A 21646-nucleotide genomic window follows, 5' to 3' on the forward strand; every position below is an offset into this window, starting at 1 on the left:
CCCGGATGATAGAGAATGCTGATATCATAATCCTTAAGCAACTCTAACCATCTCTGCTGCCGCAAATTAAGATCCTTCTGTTTAAACAGATGCTGTAGACTCCGGTAATCAGTGTAGATTTCACAATGGACACCGTACAAATAATGCCACCAAAATTTTAAGGCATGAACAATAGCTGCTAACTCCAGGTCATGTACAGGATAATTCTTTTCATGCACCTTTAACTGTCTGGACGCGTAAGCAATCACCCTACCGTCTCGCATCAACACTACGCCGAGACCAATACGTGACGCGTCACAATATACAGTATAAGATCCTGTACCTATAGGTAATACCAATACTGGGGCTGTAGTCAAAGCTGTCTTGAGCTTTTGGAAGCTTTCCTCACATTCCTCGGTCTATCTGAATGGAGCGCCCTTCTGGGTCAATCTGGTCTTAATAGTTGTTCATAATCAATTACCGAATCATCAATTAACTTCATGTTAACGAAAATCTCATTTCAAACTTTCACAATACTGATAACGAGACACGAGGCATGAAGACCTCAAACTTATTTACCCAAATTAATGAGTCACATTTAACGCCACCTAGGCGGGCACCTATCTCGTAGGTTAAAAATTAATAATTACAACACGAATTTGACAACTATGCCCAAAGAATTTCATATAAGAATTTTCAAATAAGCCTAACATGCCTGACTCCCTATTAGTACTTTAGTACAAATTTAATTTCACAAGGGAGAACTTAAACACAAGAATTTTCCTCACAAGGATCTCGTCCTTATATAACTTTCACCGCAGCTCGTAGCCCGGTTTAAACATATCAATTTACATAAAAATGTGAGGATCTCGTCCTCAGTTCTGAATCACAAGTAATATGCACATCGTGCCAATTGAAAATTTCCATTTTCTCCTTTTAAATAATTTCGGTTACACCAAATCACAACACATAATGAACCCCACACCGGTAGGGCATATAATTCACAATTTGCAATTAATTATTCGGAATTTACATCAAAAATTACCGAAATGAGTAACAGAAAGCCACATTTAGCCTCGCAGCTCTTATTAGTGACCAACACGAAATGATAGGCGTAGTTATCTCCATAAAATCTCCCAACAGGGGTAAACATATAAGTAAATTATAGAATTATGAAGCTTACTCATAATTGGAGCACAATAGGAAGACTCATTTCGATATTGAGAACCGAATCAACTTAAGGAAATTATTCCTTTATATTAAATCGAGGTCGTACCTGTAACGACACCATCTGATGTAGCGACCTCCGCCATACCGTAAAATAAATATATCAATGGCTGGGTCTCCACCTCTAGGATGCCTTTTACCCGTATGTCCTCCACCCTTAACTGGTCGTGTGGGTGGTGTAGTAACTACAATAGGGCACGTAGCCTGAGTGCTTTGATGAAATATGCCTCTCCCAAGTTTGAAATAATTTTCTCATGATGTGCCAAGTATCACCATATTCATAACAACCCTTTTACGGGTTAGGCTGCTCATATTGAGTCTGTGCAGATAACTGGAATAACCATTATAGGAACTCATGTCGGTGGTGCATTAAAAGAACTTACTGGAGCATCCCGAGTAATCCGATGTGCGTAATGGGCTGGCCGACTGCCCGAGCCCCCGCCATAATGATTTATACTTGTAGAGTAGAATCCACTGAATCCCCCAGAATCTCGAGACGTCTTGGTCTCCTTAGTTTCCTTTTTCCTTACCCCGAACACGTTCTAATATTTTGGCAATTTGTACAACTAGCATAAATGAAGTATCAGCTTATAGCTCCCGAGTCGTACAAAATTTTACGATTATAATTAAGTCCTTTAATGAGTCTGTGGACTCGCCCTCTGGCTGTAGGAAGCAAAGTAGGAGTATGACGGGCTAACTTATTAAACTTGATGGCATATTCTGACATCGTCAATGGTGACATGACGCAACCGTTTAAACCCTATGCACCACGCATTACAGAGAGTCCGGGAAACAAACTCTTTCAAAAGCGTTTCTGAGAACTAAGCCAAGTGGGAGGTGTTGCATTGGCTGGCCTGCCCTCTTCATAGGCTTACCACGAACACCGGTGGTGAATCATCTCTCCCAAGGAAAATTTCTTCTTTTGTTATGCTGACTTAACATTGTTGAGCTGACCCATTTCTTAACATACTCTTCGACTCTTCTTTGGGGTAACCCTTACCCTTATTTATACACAATGATCACAAAAGTAGAGCTCCATACAGACAAATCTTGGCACGAACCACATAGTCCATAATCTCGTCAACAACTATACTTACTCCGAAGCACTCCAAAATCCGCAACAGTGACGTCCACGCTGAGTAGACCTTCTACAAATTTAGAGTTGTTTCTATAACTCATTTGCTATTGAAGTATAGGATTATTAAGGAGGCGGACATACCGCAAGTCCCAACCTTATCCTCTACAAAATCTCAGGTCTTAAACATGTGTAAATTTTAGGGAACCTTTCAGTACCACATATATACATTTCAGGCCAAAACTGATATAATACATGACCCCGCAATCCACCCATTGGTAGTGGACTCCCCCACTCGGCACGAAGTCATAGGTCACAACGTCCAATGATCCTCAATAATAACCTTCACAGCTTGTATAAATCAACCAGACGCCAACGTCCGTTGCACCCCCACATAATTCACTAGGTGATCTCTCAATACGTCCGCATCTTCAGTCGGAACCACACGTTGAGGCAATGTTTGAGCATCTTTGGCTCCCTCATAGTCCATATACGACATTACAACCGTCGACGCACAACTGATACCGAGTGCACAATGTCATACACGAGGGGATACAAAGGAATATAAGATATATGTTTCAAGCTAAATCAATGCCGCACGATAAGGAGTCAAAGAAGTGAATATTTTCTAACAGTTCCATAGCCTCTCGAAGATAAGTACAGACATTTCCGTACCGATCCGTAAGACTCTACTAAACCTGCTTGTGACTCATAACACCTATGAACCTAGTGCTTTGATACCAACTTGTCACGACCCCAAATTTCCTCCGTAGGATGTCGTGATGGCACCTAGTCTCTAAGACTAGGTAAGCCTATCAATGCGGAATAATAATAAATATCTGAAATAAATAAACTATAATTCAAACAATTTCAACTCCCAAAACCCGGTAGAAATAAGTCACAAGCTTCTAAGAATTTATTCTCAATGTCTCTATATGTCAAGGTCTAAATAAAATATAAGGAAGCAACATAAAATTATAGAAGGGGACTCCAGAGTCTGCGGACGCTGGCAGATATACCTCGAAGTCTCCGTGCGCAAGTAACTCACTGACGTCTAGGCTGGTAAAATATACCTGGATCTGCACAAAAAGATGTGCAGAAGCGTAGTATGAGTACACCACAGCGGTACCCAGTAAGTGCCAAGCCTAACCTCGGTAGAGTAGTGACGAGGTCAGGTGAGGCCCTACTGGAATATAATAATGGCATGGTAAAATATTTATCAATGTAGTAAAATAAAATGACATTGGAAATGAATCAAATAGTATGTCACATCTAATGACATCAAATAATTACAAATAATATCTCGTGGAATCAAAACAGAATTTCCTTCAACTTTATGAAAATCACAACAATTAATCGAAAGCAACTATGGCCATAAATCAATATCAACAAGGGCACTCCCGAGGTACCGCCTCGTAGTCCCAAATCATAAATAAATTCACAATATCTCATTTCTTTATATCACCGCGGGAGCCTTCAGAATTTATTTAAAGAAAATATTTTTTCCAAAATAGCATCCCGCGTTTTAGCCACCCTTATCACACCGCATGACTTCTAGTAGTCACCCCTACTAGCCACGCGTATCAAGCCACCCTTATCTCACCGCATGCGTTTCAACACCCAGACCTTATACCACCGCATGCGTATCAATATCACAATATATCATAATTTACACCTCAAGTGCTCAAATAATTTAACTTGCCAAAATAATTCAATAACAATATTTTTCCACAATAAAGAGCTCACGGCTCATGCCAAAATAAATCATCAATAATAGTTTTTCACAATAAAGAGCTCACGGCTCATGTCAAAATAATTCATCAATAATATTTTTCCATAATAAAGAGCTCACGGCTCATGTCAAAATAATTCAATAATAATATTTTTCCACAATAAAGAGCTCACGGCTCCCTCACAATGAGTATAAAAATATTCAGAAGTAAATAATTTAGGAAAATAATATTTTAAAATCTTTACTATGTTGCTTCAATATCAAGTTTAAAAATGTCAAATACTTCATATTAATAATATTTAATTTAAAAAAATCAACCTTCAAATAATGCACAGAATAAAAGAAACCAAGTTTCAACTAAACAGGTAAAACAATTAGTAAGAAAAGATCAAACAAATTTGAAGTATATATCTTAGATCAATGATGAAGAATATAACAAGATAAAATAATTTAATAAATACGCAACAGTGATCTACACAATTTAAAAATATAATCTTTCACAATTTAGTCCGTGTACACACTCGTCACCTCGTGCACACGATTTTCAACACATTTCAATAATCACATCAATACCTCGGAATTTGATTCCGAGCATACGCCTACGTCCCAAATCACGATACAGACCTACCAAAATTGTCAAAACACTGAAACGGGTCTATTTGCTAAAAATGTTGACCAAAGTCAACTAAGTTGAGTTTTAAAGCTCTAATTCACATTTAAATTCATTTTTCACCTGAAAACTTTCCAAAATTTTTTTACGGACTGCACACTCAAGTCGAGTAATGGTAAATAGTGCTTAGATCACATAATTAATCATTAAATTTAAAAATAATATTTTGGGTCATCACATCTGTCTTTTGATTTGGGATGGATACTTAGCATAATTTGGACCCTTAAGCTTTAAACCTTCTAAGTTAGTGCCCTACTTAGACTTGTTTGGTAATATGCACCTTTGTATGTTAATCTTGTAATCACAGGAAACTTGATTCTCCTCTAACTCTCTCAATGTGTTTTATACCAATATGTTATTTCTTTCTAAGTGTTAAACCTGTAATAGCAACCTGCCTCTAAGTCTTGTTGACCCTCTTAACTAGCATGTTCTGTGTTTTAAGCAACTTTGCTATGTCTGCTTTCTAAAATACAAGTGCATCTCTCCAAATTCTGTCCCTTAATCACTGTTCTCTCCCTCTCACTGGTTACCTACACTATTCTGAACCTATCACTCTTAGCCGGCTGAAAGCCAAGGCCACTAAGACTCACTCTATTGACCTCCCTAGCGTGAGCACTGCTCGAGATCCATTTGAGACCCTTGTGAACTATGACACACTAGGATTTGGGGTTCATTGGCCACTCTCTTTACTATTGAGACCTTAGTTTTCTCTGACACTCAGTTCTTTCCTTATTCTATCTACTGAATATGCAAACTAGTTTGTTTAAGTGATTTCTATGTGATTCAATGTTTGGGTCGTATGATCAATCTATGGTTGTTTGGTTTGGTTTGAGTTCCTCTATGGTTCTGGGCTGTGCTAATGAATATAGTCCTCTGTTGGGATCTGGGTATGTTATTTATGAAGAAAGAGTTTGTTGAAGGTCTAGGCAATACTGGGTATCTCTTTTTGGGCCTGCTATAGGTCTACTATTATTGCTTGTATAATATTTTGTAATTACATTCATTATTGGGTCTGTAATATTTTGTAATAAACAATTGGGGTGTTAGTGAAATCGGGGAAATGGGCATACTCTAATGTTTGCATGAAAGGGTAGAAAACATGCCTATAGGGTTCGTATGATCTACTTGTTATTTTATCCAACCTGGCATATATGCTATTCAATTTCCACATACACTCATAGAAATCATGCCATAAGGAGAATCGTACACTCACACAACTTATCTACTATCAAGGCATAAGTGCTTTATTTATTCCTATGTCTACTGCCATGTGTTACTAGACATCATGCCTATAGGAAATAAATGTAAATAACCATTCCTTCAATAACTGCAACATATTCATTAGATACCATGCCTATAGGATTATACTAGCTTATGTTCTATTGATCTTCATCCAAAAAACATGCCTATAGGACTTTAATTGGTTAATTTGCTATTGTTATCATACTGCTCACCTAGAAAACATGCCTATAGGGGCTAAGTATAAAAAATCAGTTTCAATCGTTAATCGTTAGAAATCCTGCCTATGGGGTATTACCACTCGCTTTAAAGTATCAATACATAACTTTCAAACATTGTTTCATTGCTTAGCTATACCACTATTAGATAGCATGCCCATAGGATCAAACACGAGTAATTCGGAATATTTTCGATGGTTCTCATTTCCCCTACTGTGTAAATCACCTAGAAATCATGTCTATAAGTTTAAAGTGTCATCTTGCATCTGAAACAGCATGCACGTTTGAATCCAAGGTCATATAGAAACCATTTCTATAGGGCTTAAATGGCTCTAATTTGTCTCAGTTCTGAAACTGTTTAATGCCTAATGTGAGAACCTATTTTGCGTGCATTTGTTGCTTAAGTGTGGAGGCTAACTTGAGCCCCCTAACTGTCCTTACATGAATTCCAACTTGTTTTGTATGTCGCCTAGTTTTATCATTTTGAGCATCCTAAGTTAATTCTAGAACCACCCTAAATAGAGGTCCAATGCCTCCTGGACTATAGGTACGGGACGGGCAGTGCATGCATAGGGCACGACTTAGAATTGAATTAGAGCGCTTAAGTAAACAACTTTAAACTTAATAATTGGGTAGCGAGAGATGATAGTCTGTACCTGCTGAATAATATGAGTAATTCCCTACCTCAAGGGAGTTGCGAAGTATTATTTATGTTGCAGGGGGTGATCCTTTAGGCTAAAAAACTTAGGACCCCCTCTTTTTTTTTATACTTTTAGCCGTCTAATATAAATCGTCATAGTTATATCATTGTAATCCTTATTTCTTAGTGTGTTATAATAAATTTGTTTGACCCTTACTCTCTCTTTTTATCTTGCTTAATTATAATTCACATAATCTTAAGTTCGGCCGTGACCCACAGTTGTGGACCTCAAAGAGTGCCTAACATCTCAAATAGAGTTATCTACATAATAGGTGCCCTAATGCACCTCAAAAACCATTAGGTGGTGACTCTTCTTCTTTTAGCACACTATTTCCCATCCATAAGAGTTGTCACAACGTCGAAACCCGCTTTTGCGAGAAAGCGGGGTGCGACAATACCGACATTTTAAAATCCCAAATATACGGAAATAGGTTTAAATAAGTAAGAATTTCATAAAAACTGAATTTCAACATCGTAACTCAGTGCAAAGGTTTTCCCAAAAGATCCGGGTTTTACGGAGTACATGAGCTTCTAAATAACAACATGGTCTAACTAATGGAACAATGTCTAGGAAAGTATAACAGTAAAAAAAAAGACTAAAAGATAAAGGAGGAGAGTCAAGGTCTGTGAACGCCAAGGCAACTACCTCGATGATCTCCGAACTGATGAAACGCAAGAATCAGCAACCGTCATGCCCAGAAATACCTGGATCTGCACACGAAGTGCAGGGCGTAGCGTGAGTACAACCAACTCAATAAGTAACAAGTCTAACATGTGGTCTGAAAGCAGTGACGAGCTCAAACAATACAGTGAAGATACATAGTTTAACAATACAGAAAATAGGCATGCTTCTAGGTTCCACAGTTAAGTTTAGCACAGATAAAATATGCCAAGCGTGACTGATAAGAAGAATATGACATATCTATAGCTACATTCCAATGTGAATACCGTATGTGATGCAACACAGTGAAATCCCAAGTACTCACACTCTCAGAGCACTCAATCTATCCGTCTTAATTCTCGCTCGTCTCACTCAGTCACTCAGCATTGTACGATACCTGCTGCGGCGTGCAGACCGATACACATATAGCCATAAGTTCTGTTACGGTGCGCAACCCGATCCATATATATATATATATATATATATATATATATATATATAGCCATACGACTTATTGTGGCGTGCAACCCGATCTATCTATATATAGCCATAAGGCTGGTTGCAGCGTGTAACCCGATCCACATATATATAGCCATAAGGATTGTTACGGCGTCCAACCTGATCCACACATATATATAGATATCACTCACAGCACGGCACTCAGGCCCCAAATCAGTCACCAATCTCTCCAGTCTCTCAGGCTGACAACACTCATGCTAAGCAACCTTAATCAATGATATGAGATGTGACAATATACGATAACAGAGACAGAGATATGACTCGCAATGATGAATCTGACTGAGTACACTGATGGTAGACTATAATCTCGTATTTTAATCGCTTATTACTCTAATTCACTGCACTTTACTTGTGTTGAGCTTTAATTGCTAGTATTTTGTTCTTATTGCATATTTTATGCATTGTAGGAATGATTCCGAGTTATTAGATGTTGTGGAGCTGAATCAAATAATTGGAGCTTTGAAGTCTGAGTAAAAGCCTAAGGGATTAAGCCAGGATCATGTTCGGGGGTTGAGTATCACTTATGGACATCAAAAATCAAGGAAGAAGCAACACTTTGAGGAAATGCACTAATGCGATGCACCATGCGTAGCACTGTGTGACATATCAGTGCAAATGTGTGTCAGAAATTTGAGAAGTTCAGAGACGTGTAATTTTTGGGTCTGACAGAAAAATACAGTAATGCTAGGCATAGTGCATAACATCTGTACAAAATTTTGTTGGACAAGATAAGTTCAAAGATTTTACAACCGAGAAAATTGCACTAATGCTACGCACCCTGCATAGCATAGTGAGACGCATAAAAAGTAATAAGTTTGCAAGTTTTCCACTTCGGCTAGGAAATGGTGATTTCATTTGAGCCCGACCCTACTTGGTATAAATACATGGAAAACGTTATTTTTTGGACTTTTAACATACTTTTGACCTAAGGAATCAAAGGAGGAGTTGGAAGAACACACGCATAAGGATTTTATCATATATTCCTCACTTAAGACCCGAGTTTGGATCGAATCTATGTATTCCTATATTTTAATTACATTTGTGATGAATTTCTCCATGATTATGGAGTACTTCCTTTTAGGGTTTGATGGATTTGGTGTATTGATAATTGTTTGTGAATTATAACTCTAGTTTTATGTATTGAATCATTTTTGGATGATTTAATTGTTGCATCTATATTCATTCGTTCATGTAATCGAGAGATGCATGACTTGTAATATCTTTGCATTATATTATTGGTTGAGTTTATTAATTCTTCTTTGTAATTGGAAGAAGCTAGTTGAATAATTGATTAAACCTAGTTAGGAGGATAATCGAGAGAGGTTCTCCTAAAGACCAATCCACTACGCATTCTTGCATAGCTTTACGTGCTTAAATTGGTTCATCTTGTGAGGTTTAGACTTGATCGAGAGAGGAGTTTTTGCTGAATGTTTGAACTGATAATTGAGTGAATTCGAGAGACTCACTTGAACGTTAGAAGTGAATTATCTAGAGTTAGATCCCGAATAATTATCTTGCACCTATCCTATCAAAACCTATCTTCTCCCATTGATAAACTTCTTTTCTTATTCCTTGTTTCGATTGTCATTAGTCAATAATTTTAGATTCTTAATTAATTTTAGTTAAACATCTTATAAATCTCAATTATTGATCATCTTGGATAGAAACCAAGCTATAAATTACGAGAATAATGTTTAAATCTAATCCATATAGATACGATATTATACTATACTATATTTGATTAGCGAGCATAATTAAAGTGTGTTTTGCGCTCGTCAAATTTTGGCATCGTTGCTAGGGATTGGCTATCAATAGTGTTTGAAATAGTTTATAGTGCTAATTCAGGAATTTTTCTTTTTATTTTATTTTATTTTTCTCTTTTTACAGTTGGCGTTCTTTGACTGTGCGCATGTTACAGGTTGAGATTGGTACATGACTCGAACTTCTGCGAAAGAAGTGCTACCATACGAGCCAGAAATTGAAAAACAACTGCGACAGTTGAGGAAGGAAAGAAATCTCACGGAGACATCAGAAAGGGTTGGGCAATACTCAACCAAAGAACTTATGGATGGAAATGGTGAGGATAATGTAGATTTGGCTACAAGAGAAGCAGCCCAACGACGGGAACAAGCTGCACAGGATGCTGAGGAAGCAGCTATGAGAGATGCACATATGATCTATGAAGAAGCAATGGGTCAGAGAATTTCTCAAAATCAACCCTTAGCTGCAGACCAGTTCGAAAATATAGCTCCCGGGCTTGGGAGACCACTTGGCGATTATACTAGACTGGTATACAATCAAGGATTGTCAAGTGTGAGACCACCTCCAATTGCAGCTAACAATTTCGAATTGAAGCAAGGTTTGCTTCAAACCCTTTAGAATTGCTATGTCTTCAGAAGGAAGCCAAACGAAGATCCAAATACACATGTAATGACTTCGAAGAGATTATAAATACCTTTCAATACAATGGTGTGTCACGAGATGCAGTGTACTTAAGGAAATTCCCCTTTACACTCAAGGATGGCGCAAAAGCAGTGGCTTCGAAGCTTGCCTACATGATCGATCAGAACATGGGAGGAGATAACCAGAAGATTCCTTGATAAATATTTCTCCTCAGCTAAAACAAGAAAGTTTAAAAGAGAAATCCTTAACTTCTGCCAGAAAGAGACGGAAACTATTTTTGAAGAATGGGAGAGATTTAAGGAGATTGTTCGAAAGTGTCAACATAGTGGAATTGAACTCTGGATGCAACTCCAGAACTTTGGGATGGATTGACACCGGCCTCACATAGAACATTGAGCAATGCAGCTGGAGGCTCGTTAATGAAGAAGACTCCAAAAGAGATTGTTACAATTCTTAATGAGTTATCTGAAGATGCAAATCAGTGGCCCTCTGAGAGTGCTGAAAGAAGAAGATCAACTGGTGTTCACCAAGTTGATGCTAACACATCTGTGCAAGTACATCTTGATGCTATGAATAAAGAAATAAGGAAGATAACCTTGCCTACAATATAAAATGAGCATCATGCAGCATGTGATGTATGTGGAAGAGGACACCCTACTCAAGAGTGTCAAGCCGCAATTGAGGAAGTAAATGCTGTGGGAAATTACAACTTTAATGCAATGGGTTAGAGGCACCCCGATTTTTCATGGAGTTCTGTACTGCAAATGCATGGCAACAAAATAACTCTAGACCCTAGGGACAAGGAGCTCCAGCATACAAAAATCAACAGAGGCAGCTATTTAGCCTCAACAGCCCATTCAGCCTGGTCTAGAGGATCTAATGAAGGCCTTCATTATCAAGACAGATGAGAGGCTGGACGCCCATAGAGCAGCTATCAAAGAGTTGGGCACATCTTTTCGAAACCTGGAGAAACAAGTAGGATATATTGCAACAATATTATCTGAAAGGGCTCCAGTAACTCTCCCTGCTGACACTGAGAGAAATCCCAAAGTAACAGTAAATGTTGTAACTCTGAGAAGTGGGTAAGTGTTGAAAGATCCTACCCCGATCCAAAATGATGTGGTACTTGAAAAAGAAAGTGGGGAGCAGCTGAAAAGTGATGATGACAAGAAGAAGAAAGGCCCGATGGAAGCTGAGAAAAAGAAGAAGGAAGAAAAATCGAGAAGGGAAGAACCTGATCAAAGCAAGCATATGTCGGCTTTACCTTTCCCTCAAAAGCTATGTAGAGAAAAGATGGACAAGCAGTTTGAGAGATTTCTGGATATACTGAAACAAGTTCATGTAAACTTACCATTCACAAAAGTGCTCTCACAAATGCATTCTTAAGCTAAATTCTTGAAAGAGATCCTTACAAAGAAGAGGAAAGTGGAGGAGACCTCAGTGGTCAAGCTCACAGAGCATTGCAGCGCGATATTTCATAATAAACTCCCACAAAAGTGTGGAGATCCAAGGAGTTTTACTATACCTTGATATTTAGGAACTATCAATTTTGACAAATCTTTATATGATTCTGGTGCCTTAGTTAATTTAATGCCTCTATCTATTTACAGAAAACTGGAGAAGGAGATTGGAGAGATAAGGTCTGTACCAATATCTTTACAGCTGGCGGACCAAATGACTCTAATACCTGAGGGGATAGTGGAAGATGTGTTAGTTCAGGTGGATAAGTTCGTATTTCCTCTGGATTTTATAGTGTAGAAAATGGAGGAAAACAAAGAGATCCCCCTTATCCTAGGAAGACCATTCTTAGCAACGGGTAGAGCAATATTGGATATACACGAGAGAAAACCTATGCTTAGAGTGGGTGAGGAGATTGTGAATTTCAATATGGATGTAGAAAAGGGAGCACGGAAGGAATAACCAGCTGTGAGTATTGAGTGGAAAGTTAAGGGCTCAAAAGAGAAGGTTGCGGCGAGTGAGAAAGATAAATATGGGGTGTACCCCAAAAAGGTGAGATGAAGTTATCTGCATGGATGTGCACATTAGTTTGGGTACGAGGAATAGAACTCGACTTCGACTCAGACCCCTACTATATATTCAGGGAAGTTTCCTTTACCTTATGCTTTTTAATTGTGTGTCATGGGGACATGCCACAACTTAAAGTGTGGGGTGGGGATATTTGTATGTATGTATATTAGTTTTCTTTTTTGCTTAGTTGTCGTAGTTGTAGATAAATGGAGATAGAAAATTGAAAAAATCATAAAACATTTAAAAAATTTTATTTTTCCCGACGATGGATATCATCGATAGATTTCTTGAGGGATTAAAGTCGAAAGCAAAAAGATAAAAAGATTTTCTTTTGCTAGGTAGTGTAATAATTCCCCCTAGATTTTTCTTTGTGTCGCGGTTCTTTTCCAAGGGTTTTGGTTGAACCGAGTGTAGTTAGTTTCTATTTTTGTTAGGAGTGGAAAACCTTGTGCTATGGTTTGAATGGTAGGCAATACCTCTTGACTTTATTATACCTTGAGAATAGTGAGTGCTTTAGTTGTGACACTTAGGCTCAGTTTTTGAATCTTATATAAGTGCCCTAAATTATATGATCTTAACCTTGCTTAACTGCTTTGACTAGAGTGCCTTGATGAGTCCGATCCTGAGTGAGTTACGTGCCATGTGTGTGAGGTTTTGGGTATTCTGTGCATTGCAGTTGATGTCTAGAACTTGTCCCGTGTGTTTGCAAAGCGAAATAGTAGTTTTATTCAGTCTTGGAAGTGATATAGGCATTTCATTGTTGAGCCATATATATGTTTTACCCACCTAAATTTTATGTATCTTAGTTAACTCCTTTGAGCCTGTAATCCTGTTTCTTTGGCAACCACATTACAAGCCTTGCCCATTTGTTTGGATTGAACATCTATTTGGACCTTGTACCTCTCCTGAGCAGTTGAATTTGTTATGAACTTTATAAAAGTTAAAGTGTGGGGTGTTGGTTTGGATTTTGAGTGGAACTATTAAAATAGGAGAAAGGTGCATTGTTTTGAACACGTAAGAGCCACTTGAATTGAATAAGAAGAGAAAAAGAAAAATAATTGTATTGTTGTGAAAAATATTCCTTGATAGTGGTAACTCTTGATGTATTTATGCTTAAAGAAGTAGGGAGTTAATGTATATTAATGTGAAGGTGAAGTTATGGTTTGAGATAAGTGTGGGGTTTAGAACAATGAAATGTATGTATTAAAGTACTTAGGGAGGTGTAGTCACTCTTATATCTAAATGTATCCTACCCGTCCCGTAGCCTACATTACAACTAATTAAAGTCTAACTTGATCCTTGACTGAATGAGCTAAATTAGTAGAGTAGTACACTACGGGCAAGCCTATGGTACGTCTTTTGTGGCATATGAATGTTGTTTCTGAGAGTGAGTGACTTCTTTCTATCTTGAGTTCCTGATTATTCTTAAATTTTATTGTATGTGGAACTACTCTCTATTGTTGTGAGAGGGCAGTTGATTCACGAAGGAAAGGTAATGTCATTGGCCTCTATGTTAGAGTAAGTGAGCGAGTTGTGAAAATTGCATGGTGCTTTTGAGTCAAATCTTGAGGCGAGGATGTTACATTAGAGTGCTTAATCTGTTTTAATTATTCTTGGTGTGATGAGTTAGGAGAGTTGTTTAAAAAGGTCGTGTCTATATGAAGTGTAGTTTGATTGCTCGAGGACGAGCAACGGTTTAAGTGTGGGGTGTTGATGGTAGGCTATAATCTTGTGTTTTAGTCACTTATTGCAGTCTAATTCACTGCACCTTACTTGTGTTGAGCTTTAATTGGTAGTATTTTGAAATTATTGTGTATTTTGTGCCTTGTAGTAATGATTCCAAGTTATGTAGATGTTGTGGAACTGAATCAAATAATTGGAGCTTTGAAGTCTGAGTAAAAGCCCAAGAGATTAAGTCGGGATCATGTTCGGGGGTCGAGGATCACTTTTGGACGTCAAAAATCAAGGAAGAAGTAACACTATGAGGAAATGCACTAATGCGACGCACCATGCATAGCACTGTGTGACACATCTGTGCAAATGTGCGTCAGAAATTTGAGAAGTTCAGAGACGTGTAATTTTTGGGTCCGACAGAATAATACACTAAAGCTAGGCATAGTGCGTGGCATCAGTATAAAATTCTGTCAGACAAGCTAAGTATAGAGAGTTTACAACCGAGAAAATTGCACTAATGCTACGCACCCTGCGTAGCATAGTGCGACGCATGAAAAGTAATAAGTTTGAAAGTTTCCCACTTCGGCTAGGAAATGGTGATTTCGTTTGGGCCCGACCTTACTTGGTATAAATACATGAAAAATGTTATTTTACATACTTTTAACCTAAGGAAGCTAATGGGGAGTTGGAAGAACACAAGCACAGCAGTGAGGAAGTTTCGGCAGAGAAGAAGCTAATGGTACAGATGAAGCTTCATGTATATGTGATGTTTAATTTTCAATATATTTTAATTAAGTTTCTATTTTTTTTTTCAACTGTCATGTACGTTTGGTGTTTGGTTTTCAAATATCTATTTTTTCCTTTTTTAATCCCACGGCTTATGTTTGTTTTCCTCGACTTTGTGTCAGAATCGTCGAAGGTACCTAAGAGAGGATCAAGGAACAAGAGATTTTGGTTCTTGCACAAGAAATGAGGATGCAACTCAATATAATATCCTACGGTAGTTAACACAGTACAGTTGGAAAGTTATATATGCTAAAACAACCGTTGGAAATTGATGATTATTTTCATAAGAAAATTGAAAGGAAAAAAAAAAGGCAATGGCTAACAGAGGAAGATAAAAATCTGAAAGTGCTTTTAATTCTAATATTCAGGGAAGAAGGGAAGTGTTGATTCTTAAAAAGCTTCGTGTTTTGATCTCATTTTTCCATAATATTTTGTCTTTAGAGGGCAAGAGAGTAGAGTTCACTTTTGGGATTTTTTTTTCATTGGAGAATAACATTATAATATATATATTTATATATTCTCTTCTTTTTTTTCTTTCTGTGGTTCCATAATTCCTGGATATAATATATATTTTTCTATACTTTAATTATATTTGTGATGAATTTCTCCATGATTATGGAGTAGTTTCGTTTAGGGTTTGATGGATTTGGTGTATTTATGATTGTTTGTGGATTATAACTCTAGTTTTATATATTGAATCATTTTTGGATGATTTAATTGTTGCATCTATATTCACCCGTTCATGTAATCGAGAGAGGCATAACTTGTGATATCTTTGCATTAGATTGTTGGTTGAGTTCATTAATACTTCTTTATAATCGGAAGAGGCTAGTTGAATCATTTATTAAACCTAGTTAGGAGGATAATCGAGAGAGGTTCTCCTAAAGACCAATCCACTACGCATTCTTGCATAGCTTCACATGCTTAAATTGGTTCATCTTGTGAGGTTTAGACTTGATCGAGAGAGGAGTTTTTGCTGAACGTTTGAACTAATAATTGAGTGAATTCGAGAGACTCACTTGAACGTTAGAAGTGAATTATCTAGAGTTAGATCCCGAACAATTATCATGCACCTATCCTATCAAACCCTATCTTTTCCTATTGATAACCTTCTTTGCTTATTCCTTATTTCGGTCGTCATTAGTCAATAGTTTTAGATTCTTAATTAATTTTAGCTAAACATCTTATAAATCTCAACTGTTGATCATCTTGGATAGCAACCAAGCTAGAAACTACGAGAATAATGTTTAAATCCAACCTCTGTGGATATGATATTATACTATACTATATTTGATTAGCTAGCAGAATTAAAGCGTATTTTGCGCTCGTCACACACAACTGCAATTAAACAGATAACTCAACAACAAAGAACGACTAATGTGGATCCCAATAGTACCAGCATATAGCCTAAACATGATATTTAGCATGAATTACAGCTCAAGTACTCTAACACATAGAGTACATAAATAATATTCACATAAAATAGCTACACAGTTCCAGGGAATTGACTAAATCACAATTTCTACGGTGCATGCCCACACGCCCGTCACCTAGCATGCGCGTCACCTCAACATCAATCACATAGCACTTAATTCGGGGTTTCCTACCCTCAGAAGCAAGTTTAGAAGTGTTATTTACCTCAAACTGTGCAAAACTCTACTCCAACAAGCCCTTACCTCGCGAGACGGCCTCCGAATGCCTCGAAGCTAGCCACAATCAGTACGATACAATCAACATGAGCTAAAGGAATTAATTCTATAAGAAAATACTAAGTTCTTAATCAAAAGTCAAAAAGTCAACTCAAAAGTCGGCCCCGGACCCACGTTTCGGAATCCAATAAAAGTCACAAAATCCGAAATCCCATTCAACCACGAGTCCAACTATACCAAATTACCAAAATCCAAGACCAAATCGTTACTCAAATCCCCAAATTAAACTCTCCAAATCCCTAGCCTCAACCCCCAACATTACACCCAAAAAACATACAAACTAGGTGAGAAATTCAATGGAAAAACATAATTATTGAATAAAAATAACCACAAGTATCTTACCTCAAGAATCCCTTCGAAATCCCTCTCAAATATTGCCTAACCCGAGCTTGAAATGTCCAAAAATGATTAAAATCACGAAATCCTTTGGATTTAAATACTGCCTAGAGATCCCGCTTCTGCGGTCCAAAAATCTGCTTCTGCAGTACCGCTTTAGCGGTCAATAATCCACATCTGCAGAGGTCACTTAAGGGCCGACCAACTGCTTCTGCGGTCCTAAATCCATCTCCTACGGATGCACATCAGCGCAAGTCCATCCGTTTCTGCGGACCAACGACTCCAAGCCCTCTCTGCTTCTGCGACCAGCCTCTGCATCTGCAAGATTGCAGGTGCGGAATTTTCCCTCGCACCTGCGCAAACCCTCACTTCTCCCAGAACCACATCTATGACCCTAAGGCCTCTTCTACAGCTCTGCACCTGCGGTCATTCCCTCGCAGGTGCGGTCGCACCAGACCAGAACACACCAGCCTTCAAAAACATCCCCTAAATCCAATACGATTTCGAGCCGAATCACTCCCGAGGCCCCCGGGACCTCAACCAAACATACCAACAAGTTCTAAAAGACAATGCAAACTTAGTCGAGCCTTCAATTCACATAATACAATATCAAAAATACGAATCTCACCCCAATTCAAGCCTAACAAAAATTAAGGAATTCCAACTTCTACAATCGATGTCGAAACCTATCAAATTAAGTCCGATTGACCTCAAATTTTGCACACAAGTCACACATTATACCATGGACCTACTCCAACTCCCGGAATATCAATTCCAGCCCGGTAACTATAAAGTCCACTCTCGGTCAAACTTCTCAATTTCCATATTCGCCGTTTCAAGCGTAATTCAATTACGGACCTCCAAATCATTATCCGGACACGATCCTAAGTCTAAAATCACCCAACAGAGCTAACATAACCATCAAAACTCCAATTCAGAGCCATTGACATACAAGTCAATATTCGGTCAACCTTTTCAACTTAAGCTTCTAATGTTGAGACTAAGAGCCTGTTTGGCTTAGCTGATTTAGAGTAGCTGATAAGCATTATGTGCTGAAAAGCACTTTTAAGTGCTGAAGCTGATTTAAAAAATAAGCGGTTACGTGTTTGGATAAAAGTGCTGAAATTAATAATAAGTAGCTGAAACTGTTTGATTAAAAAGTGTCGATAAGCTCTTTTTATGTTAAAATAACTTAAATGACCTTATAACAATTTACACTACTAAAAACGTTATTTTCTTCAAAATTTTAGATTCTACATAGATTCTACCTATTTATCATGTTATTTTAATTATAAAAATGATTAGATAATATCTTTTTTATAAATATAATTTATGTTATGATAAGTATACAATCATAAATTAGAAGGGGTGGAGTATAAATTAATAAAAGTTAAGAAGAAAACCTTAAATAATGCACACAGTGTTTGTAGAGAAGAAACAAGCACTTAATATATATTGTTTGTAATAAATAATATTAAAACATTCAACTATCATAAATATCTTTAGCAATCAGATCACGAATTTCCATTCAAATATTATTATCTCCTTGATTTTCTTCATTTTCTTCACTTGCAACGTTGACTCTTGTGGATCTTCCAACATCAGGATCAACACGTGGCACATATGTCTCATTCTCAGCTTCTTGAAATGCATTGTTCACCTTATATTTCTTTCTAATGTAATTATGAATCGCCATTGTAGCCAATACGATATGTCTTTGAGTGTCAATATGATAAAAAGACATATCTCGCAAAATAGACCACCTTGCTTTCCATACCCCAAATGTTCGCTCTACAATGTTTCTTCAAGAAGAATGCAAATAATTGAACATTTATTTCTGTCCATTTGGTGCTCACAATTGTCGTGTCGCACCTCAACGACATTCTGCAAGGTGGTATCTCACATTATCCCCTTTATATAGAGCCATATATCCCTTTATGTCTGAATATCTTGCATCAACAAGATAATATTTGTCCCCAGATGGATATGAAAAATTCAATTCGGATCTACGGAGTGCCTCACCAAATATATGATTATTATGAGCTGCTCCTTCCCACCCAGCCTATGCAAATGTAAAACACATATTAAAGTCGACAACAGCAAGAATATTTTGAGTAGGATAACCTTTACGCCCAATATATGGTATCTCTTGACCCTGAGACAATCTTGCTTTCACATGTGTATCATCAAGTGCTCCAATATAATTCTAAATGTATATACATGCATAAACTAAATATAAGTTTACACTAGATAATATTTTGAGTTAAAATGTAAAAATATAATAATGTCACTTGAAAAAAGGGAGATATCGTTGATTACATGGCTTATGATCTCCTGCACCATCATTATAACTTGGATGTGGTTGAATTATGTCTCTTACAAGCTTACCAATGGCCTTTAGAATACTATGAAAATGCCTATGAATTGTTTATCCTGAATGTTAAAAAATCTCTTGTACCAATCGATTTTCGGCACCATGTGCACAAATCATCAAGAACATCCCTAACTCCTCATAGACAGACATCCTACGCGTGGGTTTAAGACCATATTTATCAGTTGGATCTTTGCTTAAATCAAGAAACACTGACTTCCTCAATCTAAAATTTTTATAACACCGAGTCTCATTTCCATGTAATATCTCTTGGATAAGTATATTTTGAGTGCGTTTAGATGTACGACATAGTTCCTTGAAAATGTATTTCTCATAATATATCAATATACTCTTACATGTTATTCGACATAGTGTCATCCGTTCCTTATTTTCTTGAGTTTCCTCTTCTTCATTTTCGTCATTTAACAAGTCATTGTTCCAGCATTCCATTAAACTTAAATGAAACAGACATACAAACTGTTACGAATTAAAAATGACAAATGCTAACTTCAAAGTTGATAGTATAGTCATCTATTAAAATAAAAAACGTAATGTCTAAACAAAAAATGATTAAACCACCATTATGTCTAAACAAGAAATAAAATATTAAAAAAATATAACCTTCTGCACATACTTTAAAGGGCAAGTTAAAATGTCTATTGCTAATGTAATATGGGTAAGGCATCATCAATAACTTCTCAGATTGGATTAGATGGATTATTCGGCACGAAGGATCGTCGGTGATTGTACTCCAACCAAGATTTCCTAGCTTCATTAGTAGACAACCTCAAAAATGCATGTCGCATCTCTTTCTGTGTCAACAAGTTCACAATACAATTAAAAATATCACCCTCTCCAAGAATACCAGGAATATTTTCTAAAATGTCCATGCACTTCTCAATGGTGGGCTCTGAAAATTTAGATGTGCTATTATTTGATATGAACTCAATTAGGGAGTGTATCTCCTCTTTTAGCGATAATGAATTATTTTTTGTCTTGCGCTTTTTTACTTGACTACTACTGCCACTGCCATCTATTGACTTTCTCTTTCTAAGCGATGGCTCAGGAAACGCAATTGAATTCATATTATGCAAGTCATGACTTTGATCACTTCTTTCATCATTCCATTGTTCTATGTCATTATCATAAACATCATTTGTTCCATCATCATCTTGATCTAACCCAACTTCTGACTCTTGTTCTTGATTTGCTGCACGTGCTCTCTCTTTGGTGGCAATCATATCAGTAAATAAAGCATCGTAACGAAACCATATCAGCGAAAGGTCTTTGTTCCTAAATTTTTTATATTTAGAATTCTCCTGTAAAAAATTTTTTAAAATTACTAAGCAAACAAATGAGACTAACAATTAATAGAGTTATGAAATAATTATAGAAAAGGGCAAGCAATGTACCTTTATTTTTTGCTCCCACCAATCATCATCTGCAATAATTATTTTTCTTGTGGGATCCCATCCTAAACCTGTCTCACATCTTATCAACCGCTTAAAAAGATTCCACTCTGCTTTCATCTGATCCCAATGATTTTTCATTTATTTTCTAGATATTCTAGTCCCGTCTTCTTATTGAACTTATTCAACATATTCTTCCATCCATCTTTAGACAAGTAAGTGTTTGTCCTATTTCCTTTTCTAACTTCTTGCTCACACAATTCAAAGAATTTAATATGTGCATATTCGTCCCACTTAGCATTATGTCGTTCTCCCATAATTGAATGTTAACAATCTGAAGAGATTATAAGATTTGGCTATAAACGTACACATATAATAATATTTATGCACAACTCAAAATAAACAAAGTTTAAAAGAACGCCTTCTTATTTTTGTATGTCACGTAATTTTGAAGTAGAAATAATATTCAATATTATAATGAGACCAACTTTTTTAAACTTGTAGTGACTAACAAAATAAGAGAAAGCATGTTTTGTTATATTTGAGCTTCAGAGGGTTGTAGCTTCCAATAAATTTATATTCCTACTCGGCTCCTTCTTTCTCCTCATGAGTTGTGACCGTGAATAGATTTCACAAACAAGAAATTTTATGTACAACTAGGTATCTTTCGTATTACATCCAAAATGTGTTTGCTGGTCTTCATCAATGCATGAAGGAGGGGATACGTGTTGCCTACCTCCTTATAACATTAATCAGAATATACTCAACTATAAACAAGAAGTCATGAGAAAAACAAATATACAAGACAAGAAAACCCGTGAGTAAAAGCGAAAGGCTGGCATGTTCTGTACCGTCACTTTGATTACATGCAGAAAAACACTGCCCGAGAAACATAAATTTGACAAACAAC

The 21646-nt window shown here is 36.9% G+C and overlaps 1 non-coding gene across 1 annotated transcript; it reads right to left on the reverse strand.

Moving 5' to 3' along the window:
• Positions 1-10648: 10648 nt before the first annotated feature.
• LOC117276895 (small nucleolar RNA R71) lies at positions 10649-10755 on the reverse strand. The gene has a single exon (XR_004507161.1). It is a non-coding gene; the product is annotated as a small nucleolar RNA R71 (small nucleolar RNA).
• Between the last annotated feature and the right edge of the window lie 10891 nt (positions 10756-21646).

This window comes from Nicotiana tomentosiformis, chromosome 6 (genome assembly GCF_000390325.3).
Source record: "Nicotiana tomentosiformis chromosome 6, ASM39032v3, whole genome shotgun sequence".
NCBI lineage: Eukaryota > Viridiplantae > Streptophyta > Magnoliopsida > Solanales > Solanaceae > Nicotiana > Nicotiana tomentosiformis.